The sequence below is a fragment of the Bactrocera latifrons genome, unplaced genomic scaffold (assembly GCF_001853355.1).
Source record: "Bactrocera latifrons isolate USDA-ARS-PBARC rearing strain unplaced genomic scaffold, ASM185335v1 scaffold_242, whole genome shotgun sequence".
NCBI lineage: Eukaryota > Metazoa > Arthropoda > Insecta > Diptera > Tephritidae > Bactrocera > Bactrocera latifrons.
The window spans coordinates 38,466-46,131 of NW_017535986.1; the positions used below are offsets into that span (position 1 = coordinate 38,466).

The following is a 7,666-nucleotide window of genomic DNA, read 5'->3' on the forward strand; positions in this document are numbered from 1 at the left end:
ACGACAGCGCAAATGCCTAYCTAGCTGKCYGATAGCACGCGYAAACGCAYRCACCTGCATAACTACCTGTTGTGACCTGCATGCAGCAAGTAAAAGTAGCGTTTTATTGAAATTTCCGCTGCGTCAACTTGTCTCGCTGGTGTGTCGGTGAGGCGTGCRCGCGCGTTCCCTCAACGGTTCGTCACTAATTTCGTTAGTCAGTGATTTAGTTAGTTCGTCTGATCTGTCAGCGCAGTGCTGGCGGCGGTGTGGCAGTGTGTCYAAAACGGTATTTTGAAGCGCGCGCATTCAAACGGTTTTGTAAATAAATAATTTTTTATATATGTTTATATATATTTATAAATATATTTAACTACTATARAGTGCTTAACGACGCGCAGCTATCAAAGTGCTAACGTGCAATATATACACACATATATACAAAAAAAATAAATATAAAAAAAGGTGCTGCCCTGTGTAAAGGCATACATCACGGCGACATTCTAAATTACTACAAGCGAAGTGTTATCATTGTGTGAGTATCCAGCAAGATCAGTTATAAAATATATTAAACAAGAAAAAAGTTAATTTCAGCGGCAACTAAGCTATAATACCCGTCATAGGTGCACAAGAAATTAATGTTGAACGTTTAGTTTGTATGACAGCTATATGCTATAGTTGGCCGATTCCCAACAATATATTGGAGGATTATGGAAGTGATTTGAAAAATAATCTGTGCAAAATTTTATGAAGATATCTCGACTAATGAAAAAGTTCTCCATATAAGCTCTTCATTTTCATCGATCRGTTTGTATGCCAGCTATATGTATGTTTTAGTGGTGTTTCAATTTCTTCAGTGATTGTAAGGTTGCTCTACAAAATATTTTGTGTCAAATTTTGTGAAAGTACCTTAGATAAAAAAAGTTTTCCATACAAGAACTTCATTTTCATCGATCAGCTTATATGGCAGTATAAGCTGTAGTCGTTCGATCTCAAAAATTTCTTCGGAGATAACATGTTTGCTGTGCAGAATGATTTGTTTCATGAAGGTATCTCCTCAGATAAAAAAGTTTTCAATACAAGAACTTGATTCTGATCAGTTTGTATGACAGCTATATGCTATAATTGCCCAATTTCAAAAATATATTCGGAGATTTCGAGGGGGTAGACTCGCACAATAATTTGTGTTAAATTTCGTAAAGATGTCTAGTGAGATAAAAAAGGTTTCCATATAAGCACTTGATTTTGATCGGCTAGTTTGTATGGCAGCGATATAGTGATCCAATGTCCGTGGTTTCGACAGATGATTAGCTCTTTAAGGAGAAAAAGATGTGTGCATAATTTTAGATCGATATCTAGAAAACCGAGCGACTAGCTTGTGTTACACTTGATATATTTATGGAGGAACAAAATTTGTGGCGTGGCCGACGCTTACTTCGGCATATTACAAACTTAGTGGCAAACATAATATACCCTGCTCAGTGTATAAAATTTCAAAATTTTATACTATATGCTTGTTTATCTACCGTTATATCTACATATTGACAATGTGGCATAGTCCTTATACATGGATATGTAAATGAATGATGATATACTATATATACGTATATATATTATACCTATCGTCACCTAAAATGCCAAACGAGATATAATAACCAATATATAACCATTTTATAACGAAAACTCAAATTTTGTTTCAATGTGAGTGTATGCTAACCAACATATAACCAATACATAACCATTTTATAACCAAAACTAAAATTATGTTTCAATATAAGTGGTTTCTGTTATAGCGTTTTTCCTGCGCCTGAAAACTCATGAAAAGTGGTGATGAATTTTAACCTACCGCTGTCAGATATAACCAATATATTACCAATATATAACCAATGTATAACCAATATATAACCCTTATATGACCAATATATAACCAATGTATAACCATTTTATAACCAAAATAAAAGAGTCTATTAAATCGTTTTTCTTGCGCCTGTAAACTTCTAATAAATGATGTTACGCTATTTTGCATTTTAGGTGAGGTTATATACATTTATACATATATMCATACATACAAGTATATACTAAAAGTATATATAATGCTTTGCTGTGATTCTTAAACTTATCATTGTTATGTTGTTGCTTTCGCTTTTATCGCTATGTATATTGGGCTCTGATTGTTGTTGTTATTCTGCGCGTTGTTGCTGCTGATGACGGTGATTATTCAATTGTCCCGAAACCAGAAGAGTTTTCTGCACTAATTGAACAACAAGGTATATACTACATACAAGCACACATACATATGCACATACACACACATATGTGCATACTTAGAAATATACATACATATGTGCTATAGCGCTTAYTAGCACACAGATATGCATGTATATGAGTGTAAAAAAAAGAGAAGCGCGCTAGTGAGTTGGGGTAGCTTGAGCTATCGCCGCCACCAGCCCGGCGCACGTTCACTTGGYTAGGCAGTTAGTTAATCTGCATATATTACATTTCATAGAGTCACCGCGCGGCTTCTAATGCCTGTGTAAATGCAACATTTTGTAYGCGTTTGTATGTATGTTTGTGTATGGTATATGTTCTATACAATAATAATCTCTGTTTGTATGTATGTGTGTGGCTGCCGCATAAATTGATATGTTTTCGTGCAGAAAGTGCGAAGTTTCTAAACGCGAATGGGGAGTAAAGCGTTTATGTTAGTACAAAAGCACAATGAAAATACATACACATGTACATATGTACATACATATGCATATAGTATGCATGAAAGGAATGTGGCATCAGTCGCATAAAAGTGAAACCGTTTTCGTTGTTAGAAAAATATATAAATAAATATATTGAAATAATTGTGAGGCTATGGTGTGTGTGTAGGCATAGGGTGGCTCTTAGATGTAGGGGTGTGAGGAACTTTTAATATAATTCAATAGTTCAAATAAAAATAAGCGACAGGTGACTGAGTTTCGGGAATATGGTTAAAGCGACTGAGTCTCATCAAAATCATTCTATGATCATGTAGTACTTAGATTATTTTATTACCAGGTGGTGAGTCTATTTTTCGAGGGTTTAGTCATGGCTGAAAATTAAACAAATAAATTTTGTAGTTTATATTAAAAATTTAGCACCCTGCCATTAAAGATATTTATTAAAACCAAGAAAAATCACAAATTTCAGCTACAACGAAGCTTTAATACACTTTACAKCTGTTTTATTTATAAATTAAAGGGTATAAAAAAAATTTTTTTTGTTGATTTTTTGATTGATAAGCTTGTGCAGCGATATACATATATACACATATGCCATCCTAGTCTGAATTGTATGTATATGTATTTCTTCGAAGATTGTGCCGTGAGCTAAGACAGTAGTTTATGTGTCCACGGCAGCCGGGTCTAAGTAACTGGAACGGACYAGTTTTTTTACGAGTATTCAGCCAAGGCTTACTGAACACAACACCATTCCCCGAAATTGCTTCAAGAATGCTTTCTGCCGCYACAACAAMAATAATTTATGTTCTAYTTCTTGAATATATATTATTATTTTTTATACAATTACTTGATTTTGAACTTCAGTTCATATGACAGCTATATCCAATTGTGATCTGAGCCCTCAAATTAACCGCTAAGTCGGTTCAGCTCGAAACGCTGATCATTTACACAGTAAATATTAGGGTGGGCCAAAAAAAAACAATAATTATTTTTTCGCTTTTTGTGAACCGAGTCCACAAATTAACCGCTAAGTCGGCTTAGCTCGAAGCTCTGATAATTAACTTATTTATATAATAGGGTGGGTCAAAAAACCCCGACAATATTTTTTTCGCTTCTTGTGATCCGAGTCCCCAAATTAACAGCTAAGCTCGAAATGCTAACAATTTTTTTATATAGATTAGGGTGGGGCAAAAACATTCAATTAATTTTTCCTCGCTTTTTACTCTGAAAAAAAATGTTCTTAGACACAGCTAGGAAAGCACCTTCAAGTATAAGCCTAAATTGAAACGGGGAGGATCTTTCTTCTTGAAGATTTCCAAATTTGTCAAAAAAAATTTTATATTATAAAAAAAACTCGCATTCTCGTAGTTGCAATAAATAATATCGTGTCTTAGGTTTTGTAGGAAATTAATTTCTCTACAAAATATTTCTCGAACGATTTTTTCGTAAACCYAACCGTTTAAAAKATATTAACAGTTAACTCTTTGATTATTTTAAGGTGAATTTATTTATATTCTAATGCATTTTTAAACCCACCAAAAAAAATTTAAAATGCAAATCTAACACCCACCCTAATGTATATGCTTTTTATAAGATCTCCAACATTTCATACTGAATGTTACAAATTTCATGACAAACTTATATTGAAAATCTCACAATTAAAAGAAAAGCATTTTAATTTGCAAATCTGACACCCACCCTAATGTATATATTTTTATAAAGCCTCCAAACTTTCTTTATGGGTGTTATAAACTTCATGACATACTTACATACCCTGTTCAGGGTATAACAAATTTATACATATAGTGAATTAGAAAAAAAAAGTATTTAATTATATTTACCATAACAATATAATTTTGGAAATTTTCTTAACTTTAATTCCCTTTTTTTTTTKTTGTTTATTATTGCATAATACTTATTATTACAGTTGTCTTTAGAACAAAATATTATATAACGAGCCGACTCGATGCTTACATCTGCGAAGAAAATTTACGAAACAAATTCGTGTCTAACGTAGCCAATCAATCAGTATTCTACTACGTTACACCTAAAGAACTTATAGCCATGCAAATTCGTAACATCATAACTAATGGAGAAATTTCGAACGCTCATTACATTATATATAAATAATAATAATAAATCTTACTGTGAAGTAAATAATATTTTTTCTTTAATTTTGTTTCAATATGAATGTATGATAACTAATATATGTATGTACATCACCATTTTATAACCAAAAATAAAATTATCTTTCAAAATCAGTGGTTTATATTATATCGTTTTTCCTTCGCTTGAAAACTTATGAAAAGTTATGTTACGTTGTTTTGCATTTCAGTGACCATATATGTATACTCGCAAAACTAAAAAAAAAAATAGAATGCTTAATTATTGCACTAACACTACGTCGAATAACGTGACCAATTGCTTTTATGCAATTCAAATCATGCACTTACACGTGCTTATATATACCTATAAATTAAAGAATTGCCAAAATACCACAAATAGTTTGCATATTTTCGYACAAAAAATACATACAAACAWGCATACATACATATGTTAAATGCAWTTAGTGAGTTTAAGTGCCAAGCGCCTATTTTCATGCTAAACAATCTTCAAAACTAACAAAATGTGCCAACGTCACACATGTGACCATGAAACAGCGAAAATGCAAGATTTCCGATTAAAGAAAGAAAACAATATGATAAAGTTAGATAAAAGCCGGTAAACATGTACATACATACATGTGGATCGAAAAAACTAGTGTTGCAACAAAAACACAAACACAAATCTGAAAGTATTTTTCCGAAACAAAGTATGTACGGACATACCACAGRGAAGCTGTGGCTGCGCGCCAGAGAGTTGCTCAGACGAGATGAGTGTGTTAGTTATGTGTGTTGTAATTAAGCAGAGAGCGACAGGTGAATGTGGCGACGCATGAGAGCTGCTGCGATCAACTGCGTCACTACAAAKCTGTATATATACATACATATATGTATGTGCATACAACTTTGGTAGATCATAACATACATAGACTATAGGTACATACATATATATTTGCTTGTTTAGGTTGAAGGTGGGTTAAGCTGTGTTGTATTAGGTTGGAGGTGAAATGAACTTTTAGTTAAATTAAATGTAAATTATATAAATATTAACGAAAATTTGAGCTGTTGGAAATATTATTACAATGGAAATATTATAAATTAAGCGGATATTCGAATTTTTGATGTATTCAAGATATTGTGCAGATRAGAAATTTAAATTGAAAATCAGATAATATCGCAAGCCGATGGCAAACAGTTCGGTTTGGCGAATTCATAATCCAATTGTATCCAATGTATAAGGATTTCCAATTGAACAGACACGAGATCTTTGAGGAACTCAGATTCTCTGAGTCCGATAGCAAGTTTCCCAGCCAATTACCTTCCGACTATGTCTAAGGGCATTAYGTGCAAGTTGGCGTTAAGTGAATGGTTGGAATGGACTTTAGTGCATCACACAAGCTGATGTGCGCCGCCCGTTGAACGCTCCCGACTTCCTTTGCAAGCGTGGTCTGTTGTAGAGTCGTCCACCAAATAAAGACTCCGTAGAACATAGTAGGTTTGACTCTGGTGTCGTAGTGTCAGAGAACTACTTTCGGTGAGAGAGCTCACATTTTGTCAATGGCTTCTCTTATACTTATACTGCAGGTAAGCGATGCCTTTTTTGCTCTCTCTTCTGTATTCGGCTTTCATGAGAGCTTCTTATTCAAGATGATTCGCCGTTTGCAGACGGATTTTTCCCATTTGCAGAGGAAGTGACACCGAGATTTTGTATTTTTAGTAAATAAAACCATATAGCCCAGTTAAGACTGTTTCCGGCAGGATGTTATTGAAAGTTCCGTCAAGCTTCTAACAGCTAATTCATTAATCTTAACGGATTCCTCAAGCCATAACACAAATAGTATATAGGGCAATATTCACTGGCCTGCGTTTACAATAAGCATGTTGTTCTTTATAAATGGTCCTTCGGAATGCGTCTCCTTATGTGCCAGTCGATAAAAACTAAGGATTAATAAAAATTGTTTGACGAGACAATTTCTGCAATAATATTGAAACATTTTTTGCTATAAGCTTTTCCAATGGGTCCCTAAACAGGGTTTATTAAGTTTGCCATTAAGTGTGTAGCACCTAGTAGAAACCCTAAAGATCATATACATATAGTAAATGACTGAGTCGATTAAGCCATGTCCGTCCGTCGGTTTTTCCGACCGCCCCTATCKATATACGAGAACTAGTGCCTCAGTTTGCGATGTTAATCCGAAATTTTGCACACTTCCTGTTCTCATCAAAAAGCTGCTCATTTGGCGAAACCACCGTTATGGACTACTATAGAATATATAGCATGTAGCTGCCTTACAACTCATCGACTAAGTTAGTGAAAGAATGCCTCGATCTCTTAGTGAAAGCATTTGAACTAACCAGAACAAGCTACAAAACCTTACAATTTRACTGGGGAAAAGAATATACATACTTGTATATACAAAACTCTTCTATTTGTCTAGATATCTTCATGAAATTTGGTATTACTTGCTATCCAAGGTATATCTATAATCTCTGAACAAGTTTTTCAGATCAAACCTCTATAGCATATAGCTACCATGAAACATCCCGATTAAAATTAAGATAAAGTGCTTTTTATACTCTTCTATGCTATTATAAATGCGAGTGTGAAGCTTTGATGTAGTTTCACTCTGTTGTTTTATGTTTTTAGTATAGTTTTCAGTGTTTTTTTATTTATTTAATCATTATCTATATTTTGTCTCTCTTTTTCATAACACTTTAGTCATAGCATCAAAATTGAAATTATGAAATATGTGACCGATACTGTGTTCTATTGGGAACGTTTCTTTAGGAACTTATTAAATTCTCGAACACCTCTACAATATTGTTCAATACCTAGAATATTGTCCTTTTCAAGTTGATCCGTGTAATAGTTTCGGA

General features: G+C 33.6%; 1 protein-coding gene across 1 annotated transcript in view; it reads left to right on the forward strand.

The window, feature by feature from the left end:
* Positions 1 to 438: 438 nt before the first annotated feature.
* Positions 439 to 7,666, forward strand: part of LOC108969154 (patched domain-containing protein 3) — a 73,615-nt gene continuing 66,387 nt past the window's right edge. The window contains exon 1 of the mRNA XM_018933710.1: positions 439 to 514. The gene's annotated coding sequence lies outside the window, so the exon portion shown is untranslated. The remainder of the gene's footprint in view (positions 515 to 7,666) is intronic.